The sequence below is a fragment of the Ambystoma mexicanum genome, chromosome 8 (assembly GCF_040938575.1).
Source record: "Ambystoma mexicanum isolate Mex_15411 chromosome 8, UKY_AmexF1_1, whole genome shotgun sequence".
NCBI lineage: Eukaryota > Metazoa > Chordata > Amphibia > Caudata > Ambystomatidae > Ambystoma > Ambystoma mexicanum.
In genome coordinates this window covers 834,306,656-834,323,311 of record NC_090929.1, presented here as the reverse complement: position 1 = coordinate 834,323,311, position 16,656 = coordinate 834,306,656, and the positions used below count along the sequence as shown (strand labels likewise).

Genomic DNA, 16,656 nt, shown 5'->3' with positions numbered 1-16,656 from the left:
GGACAGTTACCCACAGCTTCATATCCCCCCCCCCAAAACTCCCTTCAAAGCCCCATCTGTGCTTCCTTCAAGACGTCCCTTGGTTCCACCAAAAGGACTGGGGGTCCTGGAGTCCAGTTTGGAGGAAGGATACAGCATGGAAAGATACTTTTTAAAAGATAACTAGATGCATAAATGTGGAGTGATTGCACATGTGCATACACGGGTGAGCATTAACATGTTCTTACAACGGCATGCTGACATTGACATATTGGCCACAATAAGCATGAAGAAGCTTTTTTTTTATTGAAATATATGGACACAGCAGCAAGCATGAAAAGGTTTTAAAATGGCAATACTTGGCCTACATTGGGACAAGCCAGCATAGAGCATCATGAGTTTCTTACAGCAGTATGCCAAAAATGTAACTTTTACAATGGCAGTGATGGCATACAGGTCGCAGCACTGCAAGTATCATGCACCGGCACCCCTCTTTGTAGAGCAATAAAATCAGCTACCGCCCTCTTGTGGAATGCACCCTCAGGCCATCAGTAACCTCCTTTACAGCCAGAGTGTAACATTCAGTAATACCCAAAACAATCCACCATGACAAAGTCTGTTCAGTGACAGCATTTCCCAATCTATGACCCAAATAGCCCATAAAGAGCTGATCTAGCCTAATCTTAGTTTTTAAATTTATTTTATTGGCTATTTGTATGGCACCTATACAAGAAATGGTGCCACAAGACAAGGGGTGGGGGACGTGGGGAGAAATACGCTGGGAAAAGGGAGAAAGACGACAGTAACTGTCCAACTAGGCCTTGTGACATTTGGATCGTGCAAGGGCAGAAACAAGAAGTACGGGCGAGTGCTGGTCTGCACAAAATATGAAGCGGTAGAGAGGGAGGGGAAGTGCAGGGTAAAGAGTAGAAAGAGTGCAAGTCAAGGTGGGGGGCAGGGAGGGCCACGCGAGTGCTAAGGGAAGGTCAGGAGGGCAAGTGCAGGGATTGCATGCGGTGCAGTGAGTGACGGTCAAGATGGTAAATCTGAGGACGGTGGGGGGCCCCGATGACCTGTAGAACTCATGAGGGGACCAGGAAGCCAATCACTGCAGCAGACAGGGGTGTTCGTGGCAGGGGGTGGGGGGGAGGGCGGGGTGAAAGGGCAGGAAGAAAAGAAAAGGATGAGCTTCGGAACTTCCAGAGGGAGGCTCCCGCAGAGAGTTGGAGCTAGAAGACTGAAGGGGTCTAGCAGGGAGGTATTTAGGGAGAGAGTTGGATGTAGTGGGGTCCCAGAAAACCATGTGATGCAGAGGGTCTTTAATTAATGATCCTAGCAGCAACTAGAAGCCAGTGTGGAGATTTTAGGGATGGCAAGATGCGGTCCCTGGGCTTGAGGTCAAGGAAAAGTCTTGCAGACCTGGTCTGGATTATTAGAAGGCAGTGGAGGGGCGGGGGGGGGGGGGGGGGAAATAAAGGAAGATTAAGGAAGAGGCTGTTGCAGTAGTCAGCCTAGAGCTCTGTAGACATGCGTTTCCGTGAGAAGGCCCCAGGAGGAGATGCAGCTGATCGTGGGTCTTCTTGGCAAGGTTTGCAATGTGAGGAGAGAAAGACAGAAGGGAGAGTGAGAGGAGGGGACCGATAGAGGGAAGCCAGAGGGTAGGAGGGAGCTGGGGTACCAATGAGTAGGATCTCAGTCTTACTGGCATTAAGGCAGAGATCATTGGCACTACACCATGCCTGAATAGCAGTCAGACAGTCAGGGATGAGAGAGGAGTAGAGGGAAGCTTGAAGTAGAGCTGCGTGTCATCGACATCAACACTGGAAGGAGAGAAGAAGATCAGATGAGCCAGAGGGGCAAGGCAGATGTTGAAGAGCCACACAGTGATGGAGCCTTGAGGGATGCAGCGGGTGGAGAGTGTGATCAGGGAGAGAAGGGTGCCCAGGTGAACCTGGGAAGGTCAGTCGGAAGAATACGGTCTATCAGTCCAGTGCCAGGGCTGTGATGCCAAAGAGCCGATTTGTCAGGGTGGCATGATTGACTGTCGAAGGCAGAAGAAAAGGAGGATAAGAATGAGATTTGTGAGCTAGTCTTCACAGGTGTTCAGCAGAGCAGCTTCTGTGCCTCTTATAGCTCTGAAGCCAGCCTGGTAGTGGAGACAACCAACAGATTGTGTGTTTGATCAGTTGGGAGATAAGCTTCTCCAGGAGTTTACCTAGCAATGGAGGCAATGTTGCCCTTGATAGTTCTTGAGGAGCACGGAAGCACCTGTTTGGAGGAGACTTAGAGAGGACTAGAACACTCATGCGGTGCTATGGGTGAGAAGGAAGAGAATATGAGGGAAGCAATCTTTGGATCCAATCGATGAAGCCTCTCCATTCTTGGAAGGATGCAGAGGTGTGGATAAAAAGAGGGCAAGACTTTTGTGCCTGGGAGAAATTGATTTGGAAGACAGCTTGAAGCTCTTGCACCCTGCGAGCAGAGGTGATCGCTGTCAGAAAGAAAGTCAAAGTCAGCAATCTAAGAGGACACGAATGAAGGGGCTAGAAGGAGGCTTCCATCAAGAAGCTTACCACCAAATGAAGGTCCCAAACAGGAACAATAAAAGGAACCGGCGGGAAGATGTCTCCCAGCCCCCTTCAAGAAGTGGATCACAGCAAGTATACGAGCCTTGTTCAGGCGAGCACTACCAGATAACCCTTTGCAGTGGAAATCTGTAGCCCTTGATGGGCTAGATAAGGGTCTGCTGTCTGCTCTCCTGGCTGTTGGCCTCACCTCCTCACTTCCAGGCACACTGGAGCTGTGGAGGGGGATGTTTCAGTAGTGAAGCCCACCAAAGGCAACACAAACAAAGGGCAGAGTAAAACCCAAGAAAATGGCGCAAAAAAAAAAAAAAAAAAAAAAGAACAGGGCCAGTTTGACTAAATGGTAACCCATGGGTGCTCGAGGCATAAATTAGTTTTCAAAAATTGATTAGCAGAGAGTTTGCCAATTAAAATGTTCTTGATTAGTAAACCAACCCATTTGATTAGCTATGTTGTACCAATATTTTTAATGTCAACAGATGTTATTTGTATCCAAAACGTAAAATGAGCAGCATATTTGTCTACCGCTGAAGTAAGAAATTAGTGAGATGAGTCAGGCCTGGCCAATGTATTGATCTGCTAGACGTGCAGGTTTAGGAACTTAGTTTACCTACTCAACCTAAGAGAAAGGCATCTGACCCATGCCAAGGGATGACAAAATGTAAATCTTTCTGTAAAATGGTGCACACCACCACAGAACACTTTGTTTGACACACTGCTACCACCCAGAGACCAGCCGTTCACAGTGAAATTTGACATTTGCTGCAAACAAAGTAAATCTTAAATGAAAGTTTCAAACATGCCCAGCAAATGGAACTCACCCTTCATAAAATCTACTCCAGAGGGCGAGTAGACTTGCAAGCCCTGGATGAGTCTGTAAAATGTAAAAGTTTAGCTGCATGAATGGACACAAATGAATACATTGATAAGAAGCACTCTACTGCAGGTGCAAAAATATAATTAAAATCAGAGCAAAGCCAGCTCTGGAGGCCAACTACTGTGTATGGAATCGCAGAAGTTCTGTAGATGTGCAGACTGCAAGGAACTATTCATGACTACTTTGTGTAAAAATCTAGTTCATTTTGAGTATCGATTGTGCAAGAGGAAAGAAAAAGTAAGACTAAGCAGAGTCGATGGCTCAGCAGGCAGAGAACAGAGAACATTAGGTTGAATATTGCAGTTTTTGGCCATCTCACTTATAAGGTAGCTGGTATAAAGCAACAGGGCGATAAGATAGAATGTCTACAAGTATGGGATCAGCACATGGGTTGAGCACCAGTTGCACAGACGTAGGCAACGAGCATGCCACAGACTTTGTTTTTCCACCAAGCATTTGGCAAAGTGATGTACATTTTCAAAATGTTTCACTTGTCAATGTGATCCTTCTTCCCCAATTAAACAAAATAGTTGAAACTACGAGATTTAGATGCACTAACCTACATTTTACTGAGACAAAAACAGTGCTTTACAGTAATACTGTATTTATGCATTATGTAAGAACTTACATTTTTAGGAATGGAATTACATGACTGTCAAATAAATGTAAAGTCTTACATAAACTGTTCTTTGCCAGACAGTATATAGTTGGCTTATTAAAACGTATCATCCCAATTACGTCTAGTTAATTATTTGAAAAAGAAAACAAGCTTGCCTAGCACTCCCACACAAGCCTTTGCCACGTATGATTGGAGGAGAGGGTTACTGCTGCACTCACTCGCCATTAGCCACTGAACTTGCAGTGAACAGAGAAAAGAGGGTGAAGACAGACTAGTGCAAAAGAAGGATGAGCAGTGCTTTCATTGAGCAGAGTAACTAAATAGCTAGCTTTGCTGCGTAGAGCAGACGAGTGTGCAGAAAAAACAAGTGCTTCTAGCGGATGAATACGTTGAGCGGATGAATACGTCGAGCGGACAAGAGCCTAGAGCGGACAAGCGCACGAATGCGTGAATGATGGAACAGGGAAGTATGTGGAAGGTACTGGTATGATAATATGTGAAAGGTACGGGTGAAATATGTGGATGGAGTGCATAAATCAACCTGGAATACACCGACCGGATGGGAGTACATGGAACAGATTGGAGCGCGTAGAACGGACTTGTGTGCGTGGAACTGAGTGGAGTGCATTGAACGGATTGGAGTCCATGGAACAGATGGAGCGCATAGAAGTATGCAACATACATGGAATGGTTTAGAGTGCATAGAACGTTTGAAAGAGCACGTAAACACTCATATCACATCACCACACTTACTCTTCTTCACCACCACTCAACTAGAACAGAGATACTATGACACCATTCGGTATAGCTGTTCTCATACCAACATCCGCCTCATACTCCCCATCACTCTAATGAGCGCTGGCTACACACCCCCCAGCCAGGCGTTCTCCTCAGGCCTAACGCAGCCAGAATCGATCTGAATAAATCTGCCAGAACGAACACATACTCCTGATCTCCCAACCACCACACCTAATGCTAAGAAGCAGCTATAACTCGAATACGAATGAACACACCAGCTGCACACATATACGGTGCTCACACGCACCTTTGACTCTATACTCTCGCCACTGACTTGAACTTCAGTTCCCGAGGGCGTTCAACCTACAAGCACCTTGAGACTATACCAAATGGTATATAAGGCACTATATATAAATGCAAAGTAATATAAATGCAAAGTAACATAACACAAGTGTCAATTTAATTAGCAAACCTACATAATTGCATATCAAATTGCTACGAGACACTGCATTTTTATGCCCTGGGTGCGACACAGCAGCTGAGGATTCAGCCTGCGGTAGAAAATCACAATGGCAGGAAAAGTAAAGCACTGCCACCAGCCATGTAAAGTAGTGAGGGTAACATTTGTACATGAGTAGGTAGGATAAGGGGCTTCCAAGTAAACCCCCGCACCCCCATCCCCAGCACTCCTCATAAGACGGTGTGTTCTGGACCCACAAATAGAAGGGGTAAGTTAAGTCAATTTTAGTTTACTATTCTTGGGAACAATAGTTCACACAAGAAAAAGGTATTTAAACCGTACGGGAAATCTAAAGGATTTCTCTGTGAAACTGCAGTGAAGGTGCTGTTTGTCACCATACAAAAAGTAGATTCCTATGGAGTTTGTCAGACTCCAAAAACAGTGGAAACACAATCCAAATCAGGTCAAAACACATGAGTGTGAGAAAAAGGGCTCACTCACTCCAGGGTTAAAATTTAAAAAGTCCAGCAAAAGAGCCAGTGGTCTCTACGGTTGATGGGAATTAGCACAGAAATGAGAATTCTCCCCAACTATAATGAGCACATGAACAACAACCACCAGGCAAGTCCTTGACCACAAAACAGAGCGGACACACCCACCTTGATCAGCGACATGGAGACTGCTAATGCTGCAGCAGAAACAGAAGCGAGAGCCCACGCCAGAGCCACGCCACTATGTGAACACTACATACCTGTTATATGCAGTACCCTTTGTGAACAATACACACAATTAAGACTCCAAGTGACAGTACAATTTCACCTTTGGTACAATCCTGTACTACACAGTTCTAGTGGAGCAGCAAGACTCCTCTTGAATAAGTGAGCAGTACAAATACACAACGGACAGCAATTACTAAGATTCAGGCAAACACTGACTCAAGGTTTCGAAGTAAAAGAATATATATATTTATTTACTCAACAGTTGTATAACATTTCACTATTCTAAGCAAGTTAAAAATCACAATCATAGTACACCACGTCCCTTAAATTCCAGACAAGTAAGCTCACAAAATGAAATGGGAGCAAAATGGCATTCCAGCAATTTAAAATGGAGGGAAAGACCGTTATTAGAAATTAAGTACTCAGGGCAATTGAACAAGAGAGACTACACTGAGGAGATCAGATAGAAAAGGCTTAGTGCCAAAGTCAATGGGTCAAAAGTCTTTTGCTCAAGATCATACAGTTCAAGGTAGTTCGTGGCACAGATTCCGGGCACGGTTGGTTGGTAGAAAAGTTAGTTCAAAGAGAAGAGAAGGACAAGCCCTTGGATTGGAGAAAGATTTCAAACACTTTCACTGTGGCTGACTGAAACAGACAACCGGATTTGCAGAGTACCTTAAAACGGAGAGGGAGCTGTAGCTGTGGCGGACGGTCCTGGTGGTTCCTGCAGGCTCACGGTTCCTGAAGCGACTGTCGGACTGACATGAAGTAGGAAGATTGGAGGCTCCTGCGCCACCCAGGGAAGAAACCAGCAGCAGAGTAAAACAACGAATAAAAGGTGCATTCCTTAAAACCCAAGCAGGGTCCCAAAAAGGGATAGGAGTTAACCCTTCCCAATACTCCATGCAAGATGGGATGTACTGGGTCTGTGGTTTAAAGTGACTATATAAAGTTAATGGCAACTTTACCTGTTTCTGGGGGACAGTAGTCGGCCCCAGTAAAATGGAGTCAGAGGAAGTCTCAAAGACAACCGTGTCGCACATGGAGTAGGTGAGGCTCCAGTGCCCAATATCACACAAAGTGAAAGCACACAAAAAAAAACCATGTAAAAAGTGGGGTGAAAAGCTCACACTCGGACCAGGTGAAAGAAATAAATCCTAGCAAAGCTGCTGGGGGACTCTTTAGGTAAGGTAAATCAGCCATTTATGAGAATTCTCCCTAACAGTACCTTGAATGGGTGTACCGAAGTGCTTTGTTTTAAGAAAAAACATACAGCAAGCGTCCCCAGTGCTCCACAGCCTAGACAAAATAGTAGATATACAGAATACATAAGACTTGGAGTAAAGAGAAGAAAAAATGAGAAAGAAGGAGAAAGAAAAGAAAAAGATCACCCAATATCCTGTTGGGCTCTTAAAAGCCACATGAACCGAGGCGTGGCCAAGATGGCAGGCTGGGCTGATGTGTGCAGTGTTCCATCCATGCAACTGGCAATAAATGGTGAATTCCTGCATCTTCTGTAGATCGAGTGAACTCTGGTGCACGGGGAAGGCTGCGGACTGACTGCAGGCCAGAGGAGAACAAAGGTGCAGGCCGGAGAGCCCAGGCCGTGAGGAGTGCTGGCTGAGGAGAGGCCTGCAGGGAAAATGGCAGGCAGCAAAGTGCGAGAGAGTCTAGATCCAGGTGGGACCCGAGCCACACCGCCTCAGTCCTGGGGGCAGAGACCGACGTGCATGTCAGCGCGGGCCAGGCTGGCGCTGAAGCAGAGGCTGGCCGTAGGGCCAGCAGTGAACCCGGGAGAGAGGTTCACAGCATGGTGAGAAGCAGGAGCTCGCTCCCATCGAGTGTGCGCCCAGAGCAAAAACCAGCCTCTGTGGAGCTGAAGGACCTCCACAACTACTATCCGCTGTGCGGCACGGGAGTAGAGAGCACAGTGAAGGTGGGGGGTCCCCCATGCCCGCACAGCACAGGCAAGCTGAAGACTGTCTGGAGGTGGTGGCAGGCACACTGTACCCACGAAAAGGAGGGGTGCAGCCTGCATAGGGACAGCTGGAGGAGGATTGCCTCCCGTGTCCCCAAGAGTGGCAGAGGGCGAGGGGGCAGGCAGGGTGCAGGAGTGGAGCGTGGAGGCACAAGCTGCAGACAGAGGACTACCTGATCTGCAGAGTTGGCAGGACCAGCCCTGAGAGACATCCCTGCTTGGGTTGTGAAGCCTAGGAGTGGAGTGTGCAGATGGAAAACAGTCTGCCAAGGAAGGAAGGGGAAGAGGCGACAAAACGGGCTGGGGACTGCATCTTACAGAGGAAGGTGCGAGTGAGAAGGGGAAAGCTTGGAAATCATTGGAGAGGAGGTCAATGCCTGGAATGGAGAGAGGGGGGCAAGGAGCCCCCTAAGGCCACCCCATGAGTTAAGTGGGCCACCCGGCTCATTAAACAGGATCGCTAGCTGGGGACTGTCAAAGAGGGCCCACAGATGGGCATAGCGGTCAGATTGTTCGCCGGTAGCAAGTGGAGATGGACATGGGCAGAGGGACAGACACCACGCCTGGAGGGGAGACCAATTATAGTGAGAAATCACTGGTTAGTGAGGCACCCTGGTGCCACGGCAGACATGGGTCGGAGGGGCAACGAGGAGCAGAGAAGTGGCAAAGCAACCCCCCCTCAAAGCGGTGAAGCCAGCTAAATGTGAGGGTCTGGAGGATGCAGATCGGACAGAAGAGGAAGGCACACCTGGGGCTCAGGTGCAGGATGGTCACCAGCGGGGGCACACACAGACTAAGCTCCACTTTGGGAACCAGACAGCGTGCAGTGATAAAAAGATAGCATTCACCAAGGAAGATCTTTAAGGGGGAGTTAACGGAGACGGTCAAAGCAGAGGCAGCCAGTATCAGGGAGGAACATTCACAGTATATCACGGCGAATCATAGAGATAGATATCAACGCACTGGGTGAATGAGTGAATGAGTGAGAGGCACATCACGGGATTGGCTGAAGTAGTACCAGAACTGCCTGAGCAGGCAAAGGGCACTGATGAAATAAGGGCCTTGAAGTGCGAAGATCTGGAAAACAGATCACAGAGGGACAATATCAGGATCAAAGACCATAAGGAGGGGGCAGAAGGGTCGTACCGGGAGGGCTGCATCCGGGACATTTTTGCAGATCTCGTAGAGGGGGGAACATGGAGATTGAAAGAGTACATAGAGTGGGTAGTCGGAAAGCTGACCCAAGGGCAAGGTCGCAGGATGATCTGGTGAAGATGCACAGTATCAAGGACAAATCACAGCTTATGAGTGCAGCCAGAGGGAAAGGGAACATTCAGCTGAGGGGGGAGTAATAAATTATACAATGATCTGTCTCAGTCAACACCAACGAGGAGGATGAAGTACCAATGGCTCTACCCGACAAGGCTTCAGTTCCGCATGGGGAATGAGGAAAAGACTGTCTCAGTTGGAGAATGGGCTGAGGGCCCTGGGCATTTGTCCACGAGACTCAATGTAGGACAATGCGGTGAGGCAGAAAGGGGGAGCAGGACAAAGCAGCTCCTAGTGGTGGAGCTCAAAAAAGGGGAAGGCGGCGTGAAATGGACAGATGGATTCAGGAGCGGTCTGTATCACGTATGCCGGCAAATCTCTCCAGAGAAGACTAAGGCGGGAGATTGGGAAGCAATACGGCTAAGCGCGGTAATGAGCCTTGCACAATGTTTGTATATGGAGTTCACGTCGAGAACCTGGACGAAAGATCCAGAGATTGTTAAGAGTTGGGGACATACATCTACTTCTCTAGGGGGCAGTCTAGTACAACGGGGCTTGGATGGGGAGGGAAATGTGTCCAGGGATGAAGTTGCACCTGCAAGCAAGCATGAATGTATAAGCTAGACTCATGGAACGTGAGGGGGCTGAACAGCCCGAGCAAGAGAGTGACGGTCCTACATGAGATTAAGAAAAGGGGAGCAGGGAGACGTCAGCAGACACATTTCATGGGGCGGGATGTGGATCGTCTTCATAACAGGGAATATCCACTTGAATATCATGCAGTTGCTGGAAGCAAAAAGACAGGGGGTGGCCATCCTTTTTCACAAATCAATGAAGATTGAAAGGGGCCATGGTGAAACAGAATCTGGAGGGTAGAGGTGTTGGTGAAGGGGAAATTGGGTGGTCAAATGTGGCATTGGTATATGCTCCCAACCGTATAGAAAGGGTTTTTGGAGGGATGCCTGACGGAACTGGGCAGGTGTGTGGGGTGGTGAGCTAATGGTGTCAGGAGAGGGGACACAACAGGGACAATGACCAAACAGTTGAGAGAGAGAGAATTGAGGAAACTGGTGTACACCGCCCACAGGATCGGGATTACCAATTTTACTTGCACGTCCACAAAACATATTAGTTTAGTTTATTATTTGATAATGCGCTCAAAACCCTGTGGTAGCCGGGCGCAGCAGTGAAAAGAATACCTAAGTTTAGTTACATACAGTTGATACCTTACATAATATAGCAATATTTACAGTACGAGTCAAAAGTCAAGGAATGCAGATTTCAAGATAATACAAATCTCAGGATATTTACATATAGAAAACCGGTGTCAAGAGTAAGGGAACAGTTTAGCAGGTGTCATTGGTCCAGAGCCAGTTTTTCACATTTCTTCCGAAGCTAGAGTAGGGCTGATCGTCTCTTAGAGCAGACGGGAGTGCATTCCAGGCACGCGCAGCTCTAACAGGGAAGCTCGCTCCCCCACCCCGATTTCGTGAGTTTGAATCTGGGTATTTCTAGTAGAAGATGATCAGAGGCGGATGATAAAAACCACATAAAATTCGGGGGGAGGACAGGGAGACAGCAGCGCTCTACACAACAATTAAACAGTTGCTGTCCAAAGGGATGGAGGCATTGAAGAACTGCCAAAAAAAGGAACAATATATCACTATCCATGTAGATGACGCATATTCCCCCCATCCCGAAGCCGGGCAAGAACCCACAACTGAGCTCCTCATACCTGCTGACTGCACTCATTAACAGAGATGCCTACGAGAGTGTTGGCCGCTAGGCTAGAAAGGGTGTTTCCGAGCCTAATTGTGCAGGATCAGCCAAGGTTCCACCAGGGACAGATATTAGAATGTAAGGGGGGTAGGGGGGTTATGCACATAATTGACAAAGCCAGGGGGTGGGGCGACTCTACACCCACTTGCTTACTAATGCTCGATGCCAAGAAGGCGTTTGATAGAGTTAATTGGGGTTTCATGAGCCAAACTGAGCAAGGTGGGGTGGAACCAAACTTCTTGGGAATGGTGCAGACAAATTACCAGAATCCCCATGCTAGGGTCAAAGTGAAATGGGGGCCGACAAGCCTGTTGGCAATATGTCGGGGAAGCAAACAAGAGTGTCCGCTCCTATCTCTTTGCGCTAGTGATGGAGCCATTTGCGCATCGTGTAAGGGAGAACAGGGAGGTACAGGGGGGCAAATTGGCCAACTCGCATCATAAAAATTGGCCTATTTGCAGACAGTGTGGTTGTTATGGTCACTAAACTGGAAACACTGTTACCGGCAATAAGATACGGGCCTTCTCTGGGCTCTCTGGATTCTATTCCAAGTCAGAAATACTAGGCTATCACTAGGAGAGGAATAGCAGGAACGCTTAGAGAGAAATACCCCATTTAGGTGGGCGATGGGCCAGGTTAGGTATCTGGGGGTGAACTTGACAGCAACTATAAACCAAATATTTGGAGCAAACTATCCACCACTGGTGAAAGAAATTAAAGCAGATCTTTCAAGATGGAAGAGGCTGCATGCGCCATGGTTAGGAATGATTGCCAATGTGAATCCTCCCCAGTCTGCTGCATCCATTTCAAGCAATCCCCTTACCAATGCCAGAGAAGATGATTAAGGAGATCCGGGAGGACATTATGGGTTTCATATGGAACGGGAAGAAAACCAGTATAGAGAGAGAAAGTCTACTTGGAGGTAAAAGACAGGGGGTGAGCTGCCCCAGCATGATGAAATACTTCCAGGCAGCACAGCTAAAAGGTGAGGGAGGACAACCAGAAGCACTGGGTGGTCATGGAACAGGCCATGGCGGGAGAATATCTCTGGAAAATACCATGGATGAGAAAGGGGAATGGGCCTGGAGGACTTCTGGAGAACCCAATCACAAGCAACACCATGTGCCTCTGGGACCAGCTGAATAAGAGGTTGCGGTTGGCGCTGTGGTCCCCAACCTTTCAAAATCCTGCATTCCCGCCGGGAATGGATTACAATAGGGTTTAAAAACAGTAGATAGCGGGAGGGGTAAGGGAGACTGGAGATCTCTACGAGGGGACAACGCAAATCATTTGGAAGTTGTTGGCGTATGACCTTGGAAAGAAGGACTTCCATGCCTATCAGTAGCTAAAACACTAGGTGGGTGCTCCTGTGATAATGGAAGGTGCCACAAGGAAACTGACAGAATGGGAAAGGCTACTGCCATTCAGCGAGCACAGGGGCCTGATATCAGCCATTTACAGGATCCTGTCAGAAAAGGAGGGGCAGGAGAATTGCACAGGGAGGAATAAATGGGAGGGTGGGCGGGGGAGGGTATTTACAGGTAAAGAATGGGGACATGCAAGGGATGGTACAGCCCGTACACCTCGGTACAGCACCGGGAGCTGCAATATAAATTGCTAAACGGGTGCCACTACATCCTAGAGAAACTCCATAAAATGTAACTCCATAGAATGTACAACAATCATCACTGTGCTAGAGGAACTGTTAGGGGGTGGGGGGGACTACAACAGAGCTGATCTAGTGGTGGTGCCCGCAGCTCGAACATTTTTTGCAGTAGGCCAAGTGCTCTAATGGTAAAACTACAATATTCGTTGGATTTACCTTCAATTGATGGATAAAATATGAACTCCGTACATAAGCGCTTCTAATAAAGTGCCCAAATTGATATTAACTATTTTTAGAAGGCAAAAGCATTCTCAGTTGTGCTAGTTCATAACCCAATGCATTTCGGAATTATATTCCATCTGCAGGGTTGTCTGCTGATGTGTCTGAGGTGTGTACTGGCTTCAGGTTAGTCCCTCTGAATACCAGATCCTAGCCGGCTGCCAGTTGATTGTCAGGCGGGAGCTTTTTGCACCACTTTCTCTGGGGCAGCCCTTATTTCGGCGCAGTTACCGCCGGGCACTAATAGCGGTACAGCCAGAGTCGGGGCACGTTCACGCAAGGCTGTGATGCACTGTCAAATTCCACTGCAGGTAGCGCTATTTACGCCGGATTACCGTCAGACTTGTGATGAGGCCCATTGTAACGTAAGATGTGCTACGTAGCCATATCTTGCAGTCAACCCAAGTTGTACTAGGTAGCCATATATTGCATTTTGGGGGCAGGAAATGTGTTACAAATTGGGAAGAGTAGCCTTGCCTCACATTTAGACAGAATCGTGAAGGTTAGCCACTGAGAAGAACTTTACTGCCCAATGTACTAACCACCCCGCTCCCCTACTACACAAATGCCTTCTACTATACACGCACAGGGGGTAGCCTAACCACAAACACAACATAACTAACTCGCATACAACAATCTCAGGCACTGGACCTTACCCCTACGGACACAGCAAGCCAGTGTGCACCACTAAAACACCAGCCAATTTATACATAAAGCACACCCAACATAACAGATATTCACATACAACAACCCAGGCATTGGGCCTCACCCTTACAGATACAAAGGCGTCCTCTTTCTTGCATAGCCACGTGAGCGCCTTGAGACTACCCCTGGGTGGTAGTGGTGCACGATATATAAGTCCACGTAACCTACAGAGTAATGACTGATACAACTGAACATCCCTATTAGCACATGCTAAAACCAGCGGTACATGTCTCCCACCAATTTGTAGAACGTAGAAAAGCCCTTCCTGAAAAGCGATACCTTGGGCCCTTCACATAAATGACAAACCCAAACCCAAAGGCAGTACCCGAGTTCTTCCAATTTGCATGAATCGCCGAAAAGAAACTTCTCCCTGCTCTTTACTAAATTTATTATTTTATTTTTACATCTGTTTAACGCACACACACACCGACATCAGGGAGCTTAACCAAGTTACATGGAACCCGTAGGCAGAATAGCTCTTAAATTTATATTTAGACTTATGAGTAGGCAACCACGTAGGTACAATAATGAAAATGATCTTTCATAGGTTACAGAGACGTGAACAGGTCGAGGCCGAAGAACGCTAGCTCTGTGGTTTTAAGGGGATGCCATGGTTATATCCAAGCAAGAAGTCGTCCGAAGGGGGTTAGTTCCAGCTATAAACCAGCTCCTGGTGTAATACAAATGCCTCAATTAAGATAACTCAGCTCTTGATTGTATTAGCAATATCCATGCCCTTGAATTGAAGTCTTGTTAAAAACGAGCATCGGCATATGAAGGTTGTCTTTGCAATGCCAGCTTTAAAACGCGTTGTTCAAAGAGGTCGTTATCGTTCATCAACTTGTTTTTGTAAATATATAATATTATCAACGCTAGGCGAAGAGTTCAACCAACAACAGAATATGAAACTCGCCGTGCAGAAACGTAACCGCTCTTGTAGAAATAATTTAAAAGTCACTAAACGCGTTGAACAATGTGTTTTAGTCTACCGAGCCGGCAAAAGCTTATTGCAATTACAGTGGGGGCCCATTTGCTTGTTTTATCTACTATATTACAGAGGCAATTACAGCAAAGGGCGCTTGCTTTTCCCTCACTTGGATTTTATTGTACGGGGCAGCTACAAATATTCCATAGGCAGGTAAAGAAATTCCAAACTACAAATCCCCGAATGCAAAAACAAAACCAGAAGTGGACTAGTGGCATGAACGGAATGGTGCATGTATGCTATTGCGAAATACTCAAAAGTGAAAGGGTTTCTGGGGCGAGTAGTCCGTATCCAATAAAAAGGCAGGCTGTGTCCCAATAAACCGTTGCGGAAATATTAGTGTGTACAAGTAACAACCTACAGCTGAGAAGGGTAGGTCAATTAAGGTTAAAGCCGACCATGTCGGTAATGCACAAGCAATTTAAGAGTCGACCCATGGGGGGGGGGGGGGGGACAGAAGACGGATTGCTATATGTGCTTCTTTGTGGAGAGTGGGCGGGGTGTGTGCGTGGCTTTCAGTTCCGGGTTGTAAGGAAAATTCACCCAAGACTACATGAGGGTGGGGAGAGCTACAACAGAAAACGTGTAGTTGCAAATTATACATACAAATCACAGCCACTAAATTGTGTGTATTAAACCGATGCAAACAGAAAACACGGCCTTCGTTCGGCCCAGGATGGCAGGAGTAGAGGGGCGGGTACAAATACAAATCCCCACACAATTGACACGGTTAAAGAGCAATTTTTAAACCAAAAAAAAGGTAAGAGTATAACAGGGAGATAATGGGCTAGCGGGCGGCAGTGTCGAAGAAATGGGGGCGATTCTAAACCAAGGGCGGCTCTCTACTGCAAAAAGCGGGAACCCGCGAGCTTAAGGACGATGGCGCCTAAGGGTCGGGGCCTCTGTGGGAGAGAAGCAGAAACACAAACCCTTGAATCTCAGCAATAAACAAGGCACTAACGCCGCAACCGTACGACACATGCCCACCACACTTATTCAACTGAAGTGACCAGCAAAGACATTTTTTTTTTTCAATGAATAAATGTATCCCCATTTCCTGTCCTAACGAGGAGAGACCTAGGGGACTTAGACCTGACTTTCCAGGGTTAATGCAAAGCGTTTTTTGAAGGAATTACATTGAAACGCAAGCATTCGCGTTTTCCCCAACGGAAAGACAAAACGATCCCCGCGTAGGGATTGCACACACACGAGACGTTGGATCAGCGTCGAAGGGCGGCCTATTTCCCCCAGTGTAGCTTACCTCGCTGCCTCCGCTTGCACTGATGGATATGTCCGTCGCAGAAATTTCTTTCGGGGTATTTGGCGTCCTTCCTCGTCCCTTTCTTTCCGCGTGTGTATTTAGAGTGCAGCAGCTAGCTCTCTGTGGGAGGAGGAGGAGGTAGGGAAATGGCGGGCAAACCAAAGGGGAGGGAAATAGGAAGAAAGGGGTGGCCCCCTGAAATAGAAGCAGCCATTGTAGACCAATCCATAGCCTTTACAGAAAAAGTACAAATTGGTTTTGTTTTATTTGTAGTCTAACAACTTGACTGTGGCCAATTCATGCAACGTCAGTTTCTTGTGAATTTTAAACACTCAAACTCCTAACTTACCTCGAGAGAAACAGACACCGTGTTATGCTTTGCTTATAGCCTTCTCAACATTAGGAGGACCGAATGCATATTTCCTCCTATAGCGATTCTTTTTAATATTGTTTTCCTTTAATATTTTGTCCCTAATTGTTATTTCATATAGTTTTATGACAATAATTAAATAAAGCATTACGTATTTGCCATTACTAATTAAATTAACTTTGCAAAAAAAGTCTCATAGGGGGAAAAAGCACACTGCCACACTCAAATGGCATGCAGGAGCAGAACCATCTTACGCACTTTTGGGGCCCTGGGCACGGACAACTTTGGGGCACCCCGCCACCAAACCAAAGGAATTAAGGGATCAAGAATATTGGTCACGCCTCCCAGCCGCACCCCTTCTGCTCACATCCTATAGGTTGATATGCTGTCTCACAGAATAATAAGCATGTTTACTCCCTCTAAGTCCCCTTGCCCTCTTCATTCTTG

General features: G+C 47.1%; 1 protein-coding gene across 2 annotated transcripts in view; it reads right to left on the bottom strand.

Annotated features, from left to right (window-relative positions):
• The window catches only part of MACROH2A2 (macroH2A.2 histone), a 64,638-nt gene extending 48,567 nt beyond the window's left edge, over positions 1-16,071 (bottom strand). The window contains exons 1-2 of one of the 2 annotated variants that reach the window (XM_069610710.1): positions 15,840-15,983; positions 3,386-3,438 (exon numbers count right to left, since the gene is read on the bottom strand). The gene's annotated coding sequence lies outside the window, so the exon portion shown is untranslated. Of the gene's footprint in view, positions 1-3,385; positions 3,439-15,839 lie in introns of both variants that reach the window. The other variant, XM_069610709.1, reaches the window with a different exon arrangement.
• Positions 16,072-16,656: the final 585 nt, after the last annotated feature.